A 15,852-nucleotide genomic window follows, 5' to 3' on the forward strand; every position below is an offset into this window, starting at 1 on the left:
CCAATGCTCTACCCTGTGGTTCTGGAAATAGAACCACAAGGAACAGAAATAGCTGTTCAGGATGTTGACTGGAAGAAAAGTGGTTCTTCTGGCCAGGGCAGACCAGTACGGTGCTGAACGGTCTACACAAACATCCCCTAAAGTCATACATGGTCCCCATCATGCAAGAGGGTAAGCAATTTCCCTACTGGGAATCTAGAACTCAGCTATTCTGTGTCACCAGTTGTGGGGATCAGGATGTTATTCCTGGAAGTAACTGGTCCAGGCACCCCAGTGTGGCCAGGGGTCCCACACAGAAGAGGCAGGAGGAACACTTCCTGGTTGACTACTCCATCAGGGCAGTAGGATTTTGGCTATCTTACCCCTTGACAGTTACTTCTGTCACCACTGGCTAATCATTCATGTGCTCCACCACCTCAATGCTCCCTCAGGTCTGAAAGTACCAAGCAGGTAGATGTGGCAATAACTGGGACCCTGGACCCCAGGCAACACAAATCCAACTCCTACCAAGACCACAGTGTAGTTAACATTTTGGAGGTGAAACTGGAAAGGAACAAAGGCCAAAAAAAAGAAGTACAGCTTTTCTTTGTCCTATAATCTATCTTTTGATCTTTTAATATGTAGATATAATACAATAATATGCATCCATTTTTACATGGTGAAAGAACATGAGTTAGTTTGGTCAGAGATTAACTGTGACCTCTCTAAGAAAGACTTCATTCACAGAGTGGCTAAGAGAGTTGCATTTGCACATGGGCAGACGTCAAAGGGACTCAACTGAATCTTACCAAGAATAAGCAATTCCATGGCCCTCCCTCAGGAGCAACTACATCTGTTAGAGTTTCTGTCAGTTTATTTTCAGGCATCTCTGCTGAACTACTGCACACCTATTTGCTTTTTTATCATTCTAATATTGAAATTTTGTACCCTGATTGTGAAAGAGCCACCAGAGAGATGTGGCTTTGGTGTGACACCAAGCATAACGTGGAGCATGAAGTCAGTTAACAACAAAAAGAGATGCATTTCCTGGCGTAATAAATTTAAAGAAACAAGCTAAATCTTTCACATCTTCTCCATGTAAAGAGTACTTTCTGTGGATGGGAACTATTTTGAAAAATTCCACAGAAGAACAGTGATTGACAGTGGGCTGGGTTGTCTTCCCTTGGTCCCTCCACATCCACTCACCACCCTCTCGAGTGCTGCTCCAGAAAGTGCAGCCTGTAGACCATGTCAACGGGCTCTTGTGCTTCCTACCTTCCTGTTAGCTTCTGCCAATGGGGAGCTCACAGGAGATGGGGCCACTGTTCAAACTGTCACTGGCAAATCAGAATTTCTGTCTTGGGACTTCCCTGGTTGTCCAGTGGTTAAGAATCTTCCTGCCAATATAGGGGATACAGGTTTGATCCCTGGTCCGGGAAGATTCTACGTGCCGTGGGGACTGAGCCCACACTCAAGAGCCCATGCACCGCAGTGAGAAGCCTGTGCAGCACAGTAGCCCTCGCTTGGTGAAACTGGAGAAAGCACGAGTGCTGCAGTGAAGACCTAGTGTGGCCAAAAATTAAAAACAAACAAACAAAAAAGCTAAAACTAAGAATCCTTAAAAAAAAAAAAAAAGTATGTCTTCAGGACCCCTTTCAGGTTTACTGTGTCCTTGACCTAAGGTCACTTCTTTCAAGGCAGCTTTCTCTGTATTATGGCCACCCCTCAGCCGTCCATCAGGGGCCAGGGTGAGGGCAGTTTTCCTGCTCTTAGTCCTGGGTTCCTGCTTGACCTCTGTGCCCTGCTCCAACAAACACCCACATCTCTGCAGAGAACTTCTTTATAAGTAAACTCTTAACAAATTGTTTTAATTTGGTGTGCCATCTCTTTCTTGTTAACTGGACAATGGACTCTAACAATATACCACTCAATATGGGTAGGGGGAGATAACATTCTAGACTCGTATTGAAAAATCTGCTTTTCAAAGAGTTAAGTAACATTTGTTATTGTTAAGTAATATGCAGAGATGTTATTCAAACATTTAACATGGTGTTCTAGCAAGGTCCTGCTGAACCAGGCATTATCCCTTTAGTTGTTAGATTATGGAAAGGCCTAGAAAGTTCCAGGGGAGGGGTTGTGGCAGCCAGGGCAGAAAGCACTTGGGAGGGGGGTGTTAGGACTGTAGCTATTGACCAACTAATACTGGAGGGTTTAGTGTTTTAACACCTGGTGCATTCAAGCTGAATATTTGTTGGGTAACATGCCTACCTATCTATTTTCACCTTTGGGCCAGCAAGTTCTAACCACAAAGTTCATTTCTATGGTTATTTAATATACTCTGTAGGCAGAAATGCAGATGAAGAAGGAGCAGGGAACAGATGTTGCCTTGTATGTATAATGAATGAGCAAAAATTTTGCATTCCCTCCCCCTACCCCAAGTGAACCAAGAAAAGAACCAATTTTAAGCCTCTGGCAGAATGGGTAATGTATTGACAAGCTCGACACATGAACCAAATTTCAAGGGCTGCCCAGCACTACCAGGCGATTTTTACAACTGTGACATTTGCATCAAAGATTGTCTGTGCTAAGCATTTTGCATCTCTTATGACAGTCCTTTTAATCCTGGACTTTGGTTTCTTATGTTCCAGCCCATAAAATAAAGCACTGTTTGATCCTAAGCCATACACAAGAAATTTCTTGGTTCTTTTAGTGCTATGTAATATAATTGGTTATTCCTCCTCTGAAACAAAATTATATCACATATTTTTATATTTCCTTCTACTGCTTCTATGGTGACACTATTTACATATCTCAAGTGATTAGTCATAAAAACAGGCCATATGCTTGTAACACTTAACTATCTGGATTTTTAATCCTGTTAGTTTCGGTCATGGACAATTATATACATTCCCTTCTTATTTGCCATGTTGAAAATAACAAATAGCTAAACTATCTACCTAATGTAGCATCATGTTTAAGAAAACAGTAATGTAGCATCAGGTTTAAGAAAACAGAATACCTTAGGAATTTGCCAGAATTTCAAAGGGAATCTTTAGCTATAGGACAATGGTTTGATATGAAAGAACACGCATGCCAGCAGCTAGCATTTCAAATACTGTTATTTCTCCTTTGTCCCATTATCCACTGGAGGTAACTTAATGACAACAGAATCAGGAAGCAGGTATGGAATGTGTGCATATACTTGCAAGAGGCTAAAGGATATAGGATCAATTAACCTATAGAAGAAATGTGATGATCACAAATTGTACTGCGCTGTAAGCCAGCCTTTGTTTAGTATTAATATCAATGTCAGCTGATATCTATAACATAATTTACAAATTTTACTTGTTTAATCTCCTGTTCACAAGAATAACTTATCAAGGAGGATATCCTGTCTTGATATGAAGATATGTTCTTCAAAGCTTATTTGTTGAGTTTTTCCTTGTGAGATTTATGAAATCAAATATTTCTCCTTCTTAAAGAAAAATATTACACCATAAGCCTGTAATTAAACAAGCATCTCTGGAAACAGAAAAGTAAAAAGAAGCACAATTAATTAATTGTGCTAACTATTCTTCCCCGAGGATATTAGCCAGGGCTTCAATGATTAATTAGAATAATATTAATGAAACAGAATTATCAAGCTACACCTAGCACCTTTCCATCTTATAAAACACTCCAAGAAAAGACAGGTACTTGGTCCAGTTAAGTAAGCAAACAAATTCAACGTTTCTAAGTATGCTGTATTAAAATTCCCTGAGAACAGAGGCAGTCCTGGCGTCTGTGTTGGTCTTGCTTCCCAACATGTTCCTAAACACACCACACAAAAGATCTCAAGGCATGGAAATAATAAGTAACCCTCTTGTTTTCTAGTAAAAAGTTAGTTGTTCTGGGAATAAAACGTACCATTACCCAACCTCCAAGTGGGGAAAATCAATCAAACTGCCACACAAGTATAATGTTAAATATTCAGCAAAGTAAACCCTTGACTTCTAGTGCTGCTAACAAACGGGCTACTGACCACCCACAGAGACAATTACAGAATCCCCCACAATCCATTACCTCAGTCAAGTAAATTCCCATTTACTACTAAGGAGCAGAAGCTATAAATTTCCCTCTAAATGTGCTTCCCCAGCAATCTGTGATCAGAAGATGCCAACAGCATTGCTTCAGCCTCAGTGTTGGCTCCCCCACCTGACTGACTCCCCCACTTCAGTTCCGGGCCTGCCTTTGGGGGACCTTTCTTTAGTCAGAAACAGACAGCAATCAATTTGATAATATAAAAGTGTCAAATCAATCCATTTACAGCTAAAAAAAAAAAAACTGCTGATGTAACTGCTGATGTTACAGTCAAAAAATCCAAACACTGAACCATCTGGATTCACAGTGAGTTCCGGGAACTCAAAACAGAAGAGGATCGAGGCACAGAAGTTAAGGGGGCCTGGGAGGCCTTCTGGTGGGATGGCTGTCCTCACACTGAGATCACCTCTATGCCACTCCTGGCAGAGGGGCTTTTGCAAGGTGGCCCATGGCTGCTCAGGTCAAACGGGCAATTGCTTATGCATGTGTGCTAAATCACTTCAGTCATGTCCGACTCTTTGTGACCCTAGAGACTGTAGTCCTCTAGGCTCCTCTGTCCATGGGATTCTCCAGGCAAGAATCCTGTAGTGGGTTGCCATGTCCCCCTCCAGGGGATCTTCCTCACCCAAGAATCAAACCCATGGTTCTGTTGTCTCCTGTATTGGCAGGTGGGTTCTTTACCACTAGCGCCACCTAGGAAGCCCTGGCAAATTGCTCATATCGATCTAAAACTTGCACCTGTTTAATACTCCCTTTGTTTTTTCACTTTTTGTTTTTCTGAGGAAGTAGCGTAAGACTAACCCTCTTCTTCCTTCCAGCTCTGCATGAAGTCTGTGTTCACCATAATGTCTTCTCTAGACCTGATCCCTTTAGTCCAGGCTGCTTCCATCAGGCTAAGAACATAGAGGATTCATCAATGAGCAAGATGCAGTGCCAGGCACACATGTGATTAAACAATTCATTAGGATGACTGCTATATCCATAAAGTCCTTTGAAACTGCCTTTTAAAGTTTTTTTATCCATAACAATGTAAACCTTTTTTCAACAAAGTCTATACGGAACACAATACACGGGCTGACTGAGCAGAGTTGCTCTGGGTGGAGTAAGATGGGGGCTCAGCCTCCCTCTGTCCCTTCAGAGGCCCTAGAAACACCCCCACCCCATAGAGCCCCAGGGCCCTGTGCAGCACAGTGTAAACACCACAGCTCTAGAACTTAAAAGAGGGCAATCTGATCAGATGTGGGGTACTGGAAGGTGAAGGTATAAAGAGCAGGTAATGAGAAACATCCCTAGAATAAGTGGCACCTGACCTAGACAGTGATGGCTGAACAGAATTGAGCAAAGGAAGCTCTCTCGGCATTCTGGCTTCACTGAGGGAGTGATTTGCACGCAGAGTGTGTGAGGGAGTGTGGGGAACCAAAGTTAAAAAGCAGACTGGACAGAGGGAGGAAGGCTTTGAATGCTAGGCTAAGGAATCTGTACTTTTCCTAAAGGAAAAGCCATTGGAAGCTTTTAGACTGCGGAGGGACATGAGAGGATCTGCGTTTCAGAAAGGTAAGTTCAGGGGCGATACGGAGTTGACACCACAGAATGGAACAAAGTGGTGGAAATCAGCACTGAGGTTGCTGCAGCGGTGAGGTGATGAGCGCTTGTTGGAAGGACATTGTGGAGACAAAATTGGTAGAAGGTGCTGACTGGCTGATGAAAGGAGAATTCCAAGATAATGCTGAAACTTCTTATTCATTAACTCAGTTAACAGACACTTACTGAGAATCTACTATGTGCTGGGCACAGTTTAGGTACGAACAAAAACAGTTTTTGCCTTCAAGAAAGTAACAGCCTGGGGTTTCCCTGGTGGTCCAGCCGTTAAGAATCCACCTTGGGAAAAAAAAAGAATCTGCCTTGCAGCACAAGTGATACCAGTTTGATCCCTGGTCCAGGAAGATCCCACATGCTGTGGAGCAACTGAACCTACGTGCCACAACTACTGAAGCCTGTGTGCCCTCGAGCTGTGCCCCACAACAAGAGAAGCCCACACACTGCAACGAGAGTAGCCCCCACTCGCCGCAACTAGAGAAAGCCTGGGTGCAGCAATGAAGACCCAGCACAGCCAATAAGTAAATAAATAAATTAAAATATTTTTAGAAAAGAAAATGACAGCCTATTCAGGTGAGACAGACAGGTAGGCAGTTAAGCAGAACTTGAGTGGTAAGTGTGTCTACAGGAAGTGTACATGAGGGTATGAAAGCATGAAGGGGTCAGAGACAGACACACATGCTGGCTCCTTCCACTCTGTTCCACCCTCCTTCCATCACACCTTACTGTGCATCAGGGAATGGAAAGCTAAGGACTGCTTTACCTTGCAACCCTGTTTCCCCACATGGACTTAGTCTCTGCCAACCAAAAGCAAAGACGTAAGTATAAATGCCATGATGTAGTGGTTACCTGTGACTGCTGGCATCATTTATCCTAACAAACAAGGGTATGGAGGCTTTTTTAAGGGGCAGCCCCCAGCTTCCCAAGGGGTGCCAGTGTCCAGCTGACATGGCTCTCGGCAGAGGCAGTGAACCCTTGGTTGGTCAGTTCTGCAGTAACAATTTCTGCGTCACCCCTGGAAGCTCAGCTTAGAACCTGCTCCTTCAACCCTACGATAACTTTATGAGCACCTGTTCCTCCTTTCTCTCTTTTTAAAAGCTAGCTGAATAGATTGTTAGCTACAACTAATTCCTAATTGAATCAAAGAAATTAAGGTAGGCTGGAGGTGGTCAGGGAAGGCTGCTAGGAGAAGATAAAGCTTGGATGAATCTTAAAGGCTGAGTATAATTTAGTCAAAGAGAGAACCAGAAAAGACATCTAGGCAAAGCTGGGAAGGTAAGTAAGAGCGAGAATGATGTGTCCAGAGAACCCCACAGGATTCACACGGGGGAAAGCTAGGAGGTAAAGACAGAAGGGCAGGCAGAGGCACATTCATCACAGCCTTTTGTGAGGCTAAGCAATCTGAGTTTCATTCATGGGAAGTTACTGGAAATTGTAAGCAAAGTAATAATATAAGCAGAATTAAATGTTAAAAAGACATCCCTGCAGAATTGTGAAGTGCAGATTGGCACAAGTAGAGAGGAAAGTGGAGAGACTTCAGCAGGAGGGAACTGCAATCATCCTGGCAAGAAATACTGAACATTGAGAGAACAGCTAAGAGGCAGTTGGAGCGGAATGGTGGGGACAGATTTTAGAAGTAAAAAGGAAGCAGCATCTCTGAGACTGTAAAATCATCTAGGTATAGGGTGGATGTGATTAAGAAGCTGTTGTTGAGGGTGACACTCCATTTTCTGGCTTTGCCAACGGGTGGATGATGCTGCCATTTATTCAGATATGGAATCAGGAGAGGGGAGTGTGTTTGGTGGGGAAGATGAAGAGTTCAAGTTTGGATATGATACACTGAAGACACCCACAGACAACTGCGTAGAATTATAAGCAGGCCTTGGGAAAGATGAGTCTGTAATTCAGAGTTGAGTTTGAGAGTTCTTCCATGTAAGTGAATGCCAAAGACTAGGGTAGAAGGATTGAAGAGAATGTATAGCCTGAAAAGGGGGTAGGGCTGATGATAGAGAACCAGGGACAACAACCATTTATAAAATAAGAATGGAAAAAAGAAGAAGACGGGACCAGAGAGAAAAAGAGAACACAAAGGAAATGGTGTCTTGGAGGGCCGAGAGAGACGTGAAGAGAGAAGTAGTGCAGTATCAGATGTCCCAGACCACACGCACACACACGCACATACACACGCGCACACACACATGCACACACATATACACACTCTCGTGCACATGCAGACACACATAGAGTTTTCTGCAAAACCTAAGCAAAAGTGTTTTAATGGGAGAGTGGGGCAATGCATTTTAATAGAGAGGGAAAAGGAAGCACTAACAAGGGAGAAAGTATCAAAGGCTATGTTTTTTCAAGAAACTTCAACATGAAAGCAGAAAGAAAGAGACAGTTGCTAGGGGAAGACATAAATATGAAAGTTTCATGTGCTTTTTAGGATTGGAATGACTTAGAATAGCACACAAGTACTGTGAAGTTGCTATATGCCAAGCACTGCTCTGAGTGTTTCACATGTGTTAATTCACACAATCCTTTTAACCACCCCATGCGAGAGGTACCATTAGTCTCTGTGCTTTCCAGAGGAAGAAAGTGAGCAAGGGGGAGCTTAAGTAACCTGTCCAGGGTCACAGCAGCAGCACTGGGGTCCATACCTGAGGATTCTGTGAACAGGATTACATGCATAACCATGTGGTAAGGAAGAGCCCTAGATCTGAGTGGGAAGAGCCAAGGTAACTGCTAAGCAAAGGACAGAGGGCGTTGCTGATGGACAGTCAAAGGGCTGAGGAGCTGCCCTGAGCTGCGGCTGAGGCTGGAGCCCAGGACTTTCCTCTGCCTTCAGTTTGCCAGGTGTGTGATGGGACTGAACAGGACTCACACAGGAGCAACAGAAACTAGGAGGTTTTGAGCATGAGGAAAAGGTAAGGAATAATATTGGAAAGAAATAGAAATAAATAAATATTAATTTAACAAACATTAAATAGTTAATTATGATGTACCAGGCACTCTTTTAAAGATTTCTAAATATTAACTCACTTTAAAATGAACATCAATAGTCACTGCTTCCATTTATTGTCCTGTCTATGAGCAAAGCATTTCTTTACAATTCTTATGATCCTCACAACCTCCCTATAAGGAAGCTATTATTCTCATTTAAGGAAAGTAAGTTTTAGACAGACTAATTAATTTGCCCAACATCGCAAGATTTAGCAATTGGTGAAGCCAGGCTTTGAACCTATATTTGTACCCCCAGAGCCTGTGCTTTCCACCACTACACCCCATCTTCTTTGTACAGAATATGGTGATGAATCAAATGTTCAGGCAAGATAGAAGACATAAGGCCAGAAGGGGACAGTTGTCTGGCTGAAACTGGAGGAGCATAGGGTGGAGGTCTCCGTGTGTTTCAAGGGCAAACAGAAGGGGGCTAAACTGAAAGGGTAGAGGTTGGGGTCAAACATTCCACCGTTTAGGATTTCAAAGGCACAGCAAGAGCCATGGTTCTGGTTGGAGGGTGCTGGGCTAAGATCTTGGATGGACTCACGATCTGGAAATGACAGCAAGAAGGTACCATGAGGCTCAGGAGAGAAAGATTTTGACAGAAGGATGAAGAATCAGTGGGCTGGTCAGTGATGCAGTGTGGACTGTTAAGAGTGTAGCAGGCAATCTCACCATCTACCCTCCGACTCATCCCTACTCACCCCTTCCACTTGTAATAGAGTTAATTGATGAATTCAACACAACTCCAATGAGGTCAATGATCAAATGGTGCCCCGCCCTCCCCCCCCACACACACAAAATTGTTCAAACTTGTTCACAGCCATAGGAAGAGCAAGAACTTGGTATAACCTGACAAAAGGTAGGCATGTATGAACATATGTGTTTAATATTTTTTGAGTTCCTAGTACACCAATAAGTTCCACTGGAGAGACAGAAAATAATCAAATAAGGCTGATGGTAAGTGCTATGGAATAGAATAAAAGTTGGTTAAGGGGTATAGGCCGTAAAGGAGTGAAGAGGTATGTGTATTGCTATTTTATACAGGGCATTTGGGGAAGGACTCATTAATAGATGACATCCTTACACACTCTTGCAAATATCTAAGAGAAGGCACATACATGCAAAGGATCTAAGGTGGTACATGCTTAAAGTGTTCAAGGAACATGAAGGAGACCTGAGTGGCTGGAGCAGAAGGAACGAAACAGAGAATAGTAGAAGAAAAGATTGGGGCAGGAACAGAGCATGCTTATAGAACATCAGAATTTTTTTTTTTTTTTTTAAGCAGAGGAGTAACATGATCTCACTCATATTTCAAGGGCTCACATTCACTGTTGTTCAGTCACTCAATCATGTCCAACTCTTTGCGACCTCATGGACTGTAGCACGCCAGGCTCCTCTGCCCTCCACTCTCTCTCAGAGTTTGCTTAAATTCATGTCCATTGAGCCAGTAATGCTATCTAACCATCTCATCCTCTTCCACCCACTTCTCCTTTTGCCTTCAATCTTTCCTAGCATCAGGGTCTTTTCCAATGCACTGGTTCTTCACATCACGTGGCCAAAATATTGGAGCTTCAGCATCTGTCCTTGAGTATTCAGGGTTGATTTCCTTCAGGATTGACTGGTTTGACCTCCTTGTAGTCCAAGGGACTCTCAAGAGTCTTCTCCAGCACCATAATTTGAAAGCATCAATTCTTCGGCGCTCAGCCTTCTTTATGGTCGAACTCTCACATTTGCACTATAATTTTGACTACACAGACCTTTGCTGGCAAAGCGATGTCTCTGTTTTTTAATATGTTGTCTAGGCTTGTCATAGCTCTCCTTCCAAGGAGCAAGTGTCTTTTAATTTCATGGCTGCAGTCACTGTCCACAGTGCTTTGGAGCCCAAGAAAATAAAATCTCTCACTGCTCCCACTTTTCCCCATTCTATTTGCCATGAAGTGATGAGACTGGATGCCATGATCTTAGTTTTTTGAATACTGAGTTTTAAGCCAGCTTTTTCACTCCTCTTTCACACTCAAGAGGCTAAAGGACTAGTTTCTATTTGCTTTCTACCATTAGGGTGGTATTATTTGCATATCTGAGGTTGTTGATATTTCTCCTGGCAATCTTGATTTCAGCTTGTGTTTCATCCAGCCTGGCATTTCCTATGATGTACTCTGCATATAAGTTAAATAAGCAGAATGATAATATGCAGCCTTTTCATATTCCTTTCCCAGTTTTGAACCACTCATAGTTCTATCTGTTGCTTCTTGACCCACATGCAGGTTTCTCAGGAGACACAGAGGGTGGTCTGGTACTCTCAGTTCTTTAAGAATTTTCCACAATTTGTTGTGATCCACACAGTTAAAGGCTTTAGCATAGTCAATGAAGCAGAAGTGGATGTTTTTTCTGGAATTCCCTTGCTTTCTCTATGATCCAAATAATGTTGGCAATTTGACCTCTGGTTCCTCTGCCTCTTGGAAACCCAGCTTGTACATCTGGAATTTCTTGGTTCACATAGTGACGAAGCCTACCTTGAAGGATTTTGAGCATAACCTTGCTAGCATGTGAAATAAGTGTAATTGTATGGTACTTTGAACATTCCTTGGAATTGTCCTTTTTAGGGATTGGAATGAAAGTTGACCTTTTCTAGTCCTGTGGTCACTGCTGAGTGTTCCAAATTTGCTGACATATTGAGTGCAGTACTTTTAAGCATCGTCTTTTAGGATTTTAAATAGCTTAGCTGGAATTCTGTCACCTCCACTAGTTTGTTTGTACTAATACTTCCTAAGGCCCACCTGACTTCACACTCCACAGTGTCTGGCTCTAGGTGAGTGATCACACCATCATGGTTATTCAGGTCATTAAGATCTTTCTTGCATAGTTCTTCTGTGTATTCTTGCCACCTTGTTTCTTCTGCTTAATCTCTTCTGCTTCTGTAAGGTCCTTAATGTTTCTGTCCTTTATTGTGCCCATCCTTGCATGCAATGTTCCCTTGCTATCTTCAATTTTCTTGAAGAGATCTCTAGTTTTCCCCATTCTATTGTTTTCCTCTGTTCCTTTGCATTGTTCATTTCAGAAGGCTCATGATCTGAGTCACGGTCAGCTCCAGAGCTTGCTTTTACTGACTGAACTGAGTCACACTCACTCAGTTCAGTTCAGTTCAGTCGCTCAGTCGTGTCCAACTCTCCACGACCCCATGAATCACAGCACGCCAGGCCTCCCTGTCCATCACCAACTCCTGGAGTTCACTCAAACTCACGTCCATAGAGTCGGTGATGTCATCCAGCCATCTCATTCTCTGTCGTCCCCTTCTCCTCCCGCCCCCAATCCTTCCCAGCATCAGAGTCTTTTCCAGTGAGTCAACTCGTCGCATGAGGTGGCCAAAGTATTGCAGTTTCAGCTTTAGCATCAGTCCTTCCAATGAACACCCAGGATTGATTTCCTTTAGAATAGACTGGTTGGATCTCCTTGCAGTCCAAGGGACTCTCAAGAGTCTTCTCCAGCACCACAGTTCAAAAGCATCAATTCTTTGGTGATCAGCTTTCTTCACAGTCCAACTCTCACATCCATACACGACCATGGGAAAAACTATAGCCTTGACTAGATGGACCTTTGTTGGCAAAGTAATGTCTCTGCTTTTTAATATGCTATCTAGGTTGGTCATAACTTTCCTTCCAAGGAATAAGTGTCTTTTAATTTCATGGCTGCAATCAGCATCCACAGTGATTTTGGAGCCCCCCAAAATAAAGTCTGACACTGTTTCCACTGTTTCCCCATCTATTTCCCATGAGGTGATGGGACCAGATGCCATGACCTTTGTTTTCTGAATGTTGAGCTTCAAGCCAACCTTTTCACTCTCCTCTTTCACTTTCATCAAGAGGCTTTTGAGTTTCTCTTCACTTTCTGCCATAAGGGTGGTGTCATCTGCATATCTGAGATTATTGATATTTCTCCTGGCAATCTTGATTCCAGCTTGTGCTTCATCCAGCCCAGCGTTCCTCATGATGTACTCTGCATATAAGTTAAATAAGCAGGGTGACAATATACAGCCTTGACGAACTCCTTTTCCTATCTGGAACCAGTCTGTTGTTCCATGTCCAGTTCTAACTGTTGCTTCCTGACCTGTATACAGGTTTCTCAAGAGGCAGGTCAGGTGGTCTGGGATTCCCATCTCTTTCAGAATGTTCCACAGTTTATTGTGATCCACACAGTCAAAGGCTTTGGCATAGTCAATGAAGCAGAAATAGATGTTTTTCTGGAACTCTCTTGCTTTCTCCATGATCCAGCGGATGTTGGCCATTTGATCTCTGGTGCCTCTGCCTTTTCTAAAACCTGCTTGAACATCTGGATGTTCACGGTTCACATATTGCTGAAGCCTGGCTTGGAGAATTTTGAGCATGACTTTACTAGCGTGTGAGGTGAGTGCAATTCTGCGGTAGTTTGAGCATTCTTTGGCATTGCCTTTCTTTGGGATTGGAATGAAGACTGACCTTTTCCAGTCCTGTGGTCACTGCTGAGTTTTCCAAATTTGCTGGCATATTGAGTGCAGCACTTTCACAGCATCATCTTTCAGGATTTGAAATAGCTCAATTGGAATTCCATCACCTCCACTAGCTTTGTTCATAGTGATGCTCTCTAAGGCCCACTTGACTTCACATTCCAAGATGTCTGGCTCCAGGTGAGTGATCACACGATCGTGATTATCTTGGTTATGAACATCTTTTTTGTACAGTTCTTCTGTGTATTCTTGCCGCCTCTTCTTAATATTTTCTGCTTCTACGAGAGACGCCGGCTCCGGCCGCAACCGACCAGGTGCAGAAGCATGGCCAAGAGGAGCTACCCCACGTTCAAGGTAAGGTACGGCGGCTGCGCTTTGCTGGAGCAGCTGTGAAGAGATAGTCCATGACCAAGGTAAGAGAAACCCAATAAGAGGTAGGTATTGCGATGGGGCAGACACACTGAAATCATAATCACAGAAAACTAGTTGATCTGATCACATGGACCACAGCCCTGTCTAACTCAATGAAACTAAACCATGCCGTGTGGGGCCACCCAAGACGGCCGGGTCATGGTGGAGAGGTGTGACAGAATGTGGTCCACTGGAGAAGGGAACGGCAAACCACTTCAGTATACTTGCCTTGAGAACCCCATGAACAGTATCAAAAGGCAAAATGATAGGATACTGAATGGTAATTCCCCAGGTCGGTAGCTGCCCAGTATCCTGCTGGAGATCAGTGGAGAAATAACTCCGGAAAGAATGAAGGGATGGAGCCAAAGCAAAAACAATACCCAGTTGTGGATGTGACTGGTGATAGAAGCAAGGCCCGATGCTGTAAAGAGCAATATTGCATAGGAACCTGGAATGTTAGGTCCATGAATCAAGGCAAATTGGAAGTGGTCAAACAGGAGATGACAAGAGTGAACATAGACATTCTAGGAGTCAGTGAACTAAAATGGACTGGAATGGGTGAATTTAACTCAGATGACCATTATATCTACTACTGTGGGCAGGAATCCCTTAGAAGAAATAGAGTAGCCATCATGGTCAACAAAAGAGTCCGAAATGCAATACTTGGATGCAATCTGAAAAACGACAGAATGATTTCTGTTCGTTTCCAAGGCAAACCATTCAATATTATAGTAGTCCAAGCTTATGCCCCAACCAGTAATGCTGAAGAAGCCAAAGTTGAACGGTTCTATGAAGACCTACAAGACCTTTTAGAACTAACACCCAAAAAAGATGTCCTTTTCATTATAGGGGACTGGAATGCAAAAGTAGGAAGTCAAGAAACACCTGGAGTAATGGGAAAATTTGGCCTTGGATCACGAAATGAAGCAGGGCAAAGGCTAATAGAGTTTTGCTAAGAGAACGCACTGGTCATAGCAAACACCCTCTTCCAACAACATAAGAGAAGACTTTACACATGGACATCACCAGATGGTCAACACCGAAATCAGACTGATTATATTCTTTGCAGCCAAAGATGGAGAAGCTGTATACAGTCAGCAAAAACAAGACCGGGAGCTGACTGTGGCTCAGATCACGAACTCCTTATTGCGAAATTCAGACTTAAATTGAAGAAAGTAGGGAAAACCACTAAACCATAGAGATATGACCTAAATCAAATCCCTTATGATTATAAGTGGAAGTAAGAAATAGATTTAAGGGACTAGATCTGAAAGATAGAGTGCCTGATGAACTCTGGACGGAGGTTCGTGACATTGTACAGGAGACAGGGACCAAGACCATTCCCATGGAAAAGAAATGCAAAAAAGCAAAATGGCTGTCTGAGGAGGACTTACAAATAGCTGTGAAAAGAAGAGAAGTGAAAAGCAAAGGAGAAAAGAAAAGATATAAGCATCTGAATGCAGAGTTTCAAAGAATAGCAAAGAGAGATAAGAAAGCCTTCCCCAGCGATCAATGCAAAGAAATGGAGGTCACTCTCACTACTGAGTGTCAAATAGTTTGTGCGTAGCAGGCCTTCGGAAGGAAAGATACCGTATAAGAAGCTACTACAATAAGCCAGGCAGACCAGGGTGCTAGCAACGGAGGTGGTGAGAAATACTTGGATTCTGCACATGTTTGGTAAAAGAATGGGAGAACTGAATTGTGTAGCTGGCAGCCTCTATGATGGCCCCAGTGATCCTTCCTTCTCCTTGTGTGTGGGCTGGAGCCAGTGACTCACTTTTAATGAAAAGAATATGGCAAAGGTGATGGTATGTCAGTTTCAAGACTAGCTTCTTAAACGTGACTTCCGTCTAGCTGCCCTCTCTCACTCTTTCTCTGGATATCTGTGGGGAAAACCAGATGCTATGTTGCAATCTTCCCTTGGAGAGGCCCATATGTCAAGAAACTGTCATCTCCAGCTAACAGCCAGTGGGGACCTGAGGCTTGCCAACAGCCACATGAGTGAATTTGGAAGTGGTCTTCCAGAGTCAAGCCTTGAGATGACTGCAGTCCTGGCCAGCACCTTGACTATAGCCTCATAAGAGACTTTGATACTGGAGACCCAGCTAAGCTGTGTCCAGTTTCCCCAGCATGCAGAAATTAGGGATAACTTGTTGCAAAGCAATACATGACTAATACAGACTGGAGATGGGAATGAAGAGAGAATAATTGAGGATGACTCCAAGGGTTTTGGGGGTTTTCCCAGTGGCTCATCGGTAAAGAATCCACCTGCAAGGCAGGAGCTACAGAAGTCGCAGTTTTGATCC

Source organism: Moschus berezovskii, chromosome 21 (assembly GCF_049115385.1).
Source record: "Moschus berezovskii isolate FMDL1 chromosome 21, NW_MosBer_1.0, whole genome shotgun sequence".
Lineage (NCBI taxonomy): Eukaryota > Metazoa > Chordata > Mammalia > Artiodactyla > Moschidae > Moschus > Moschus berezovskii.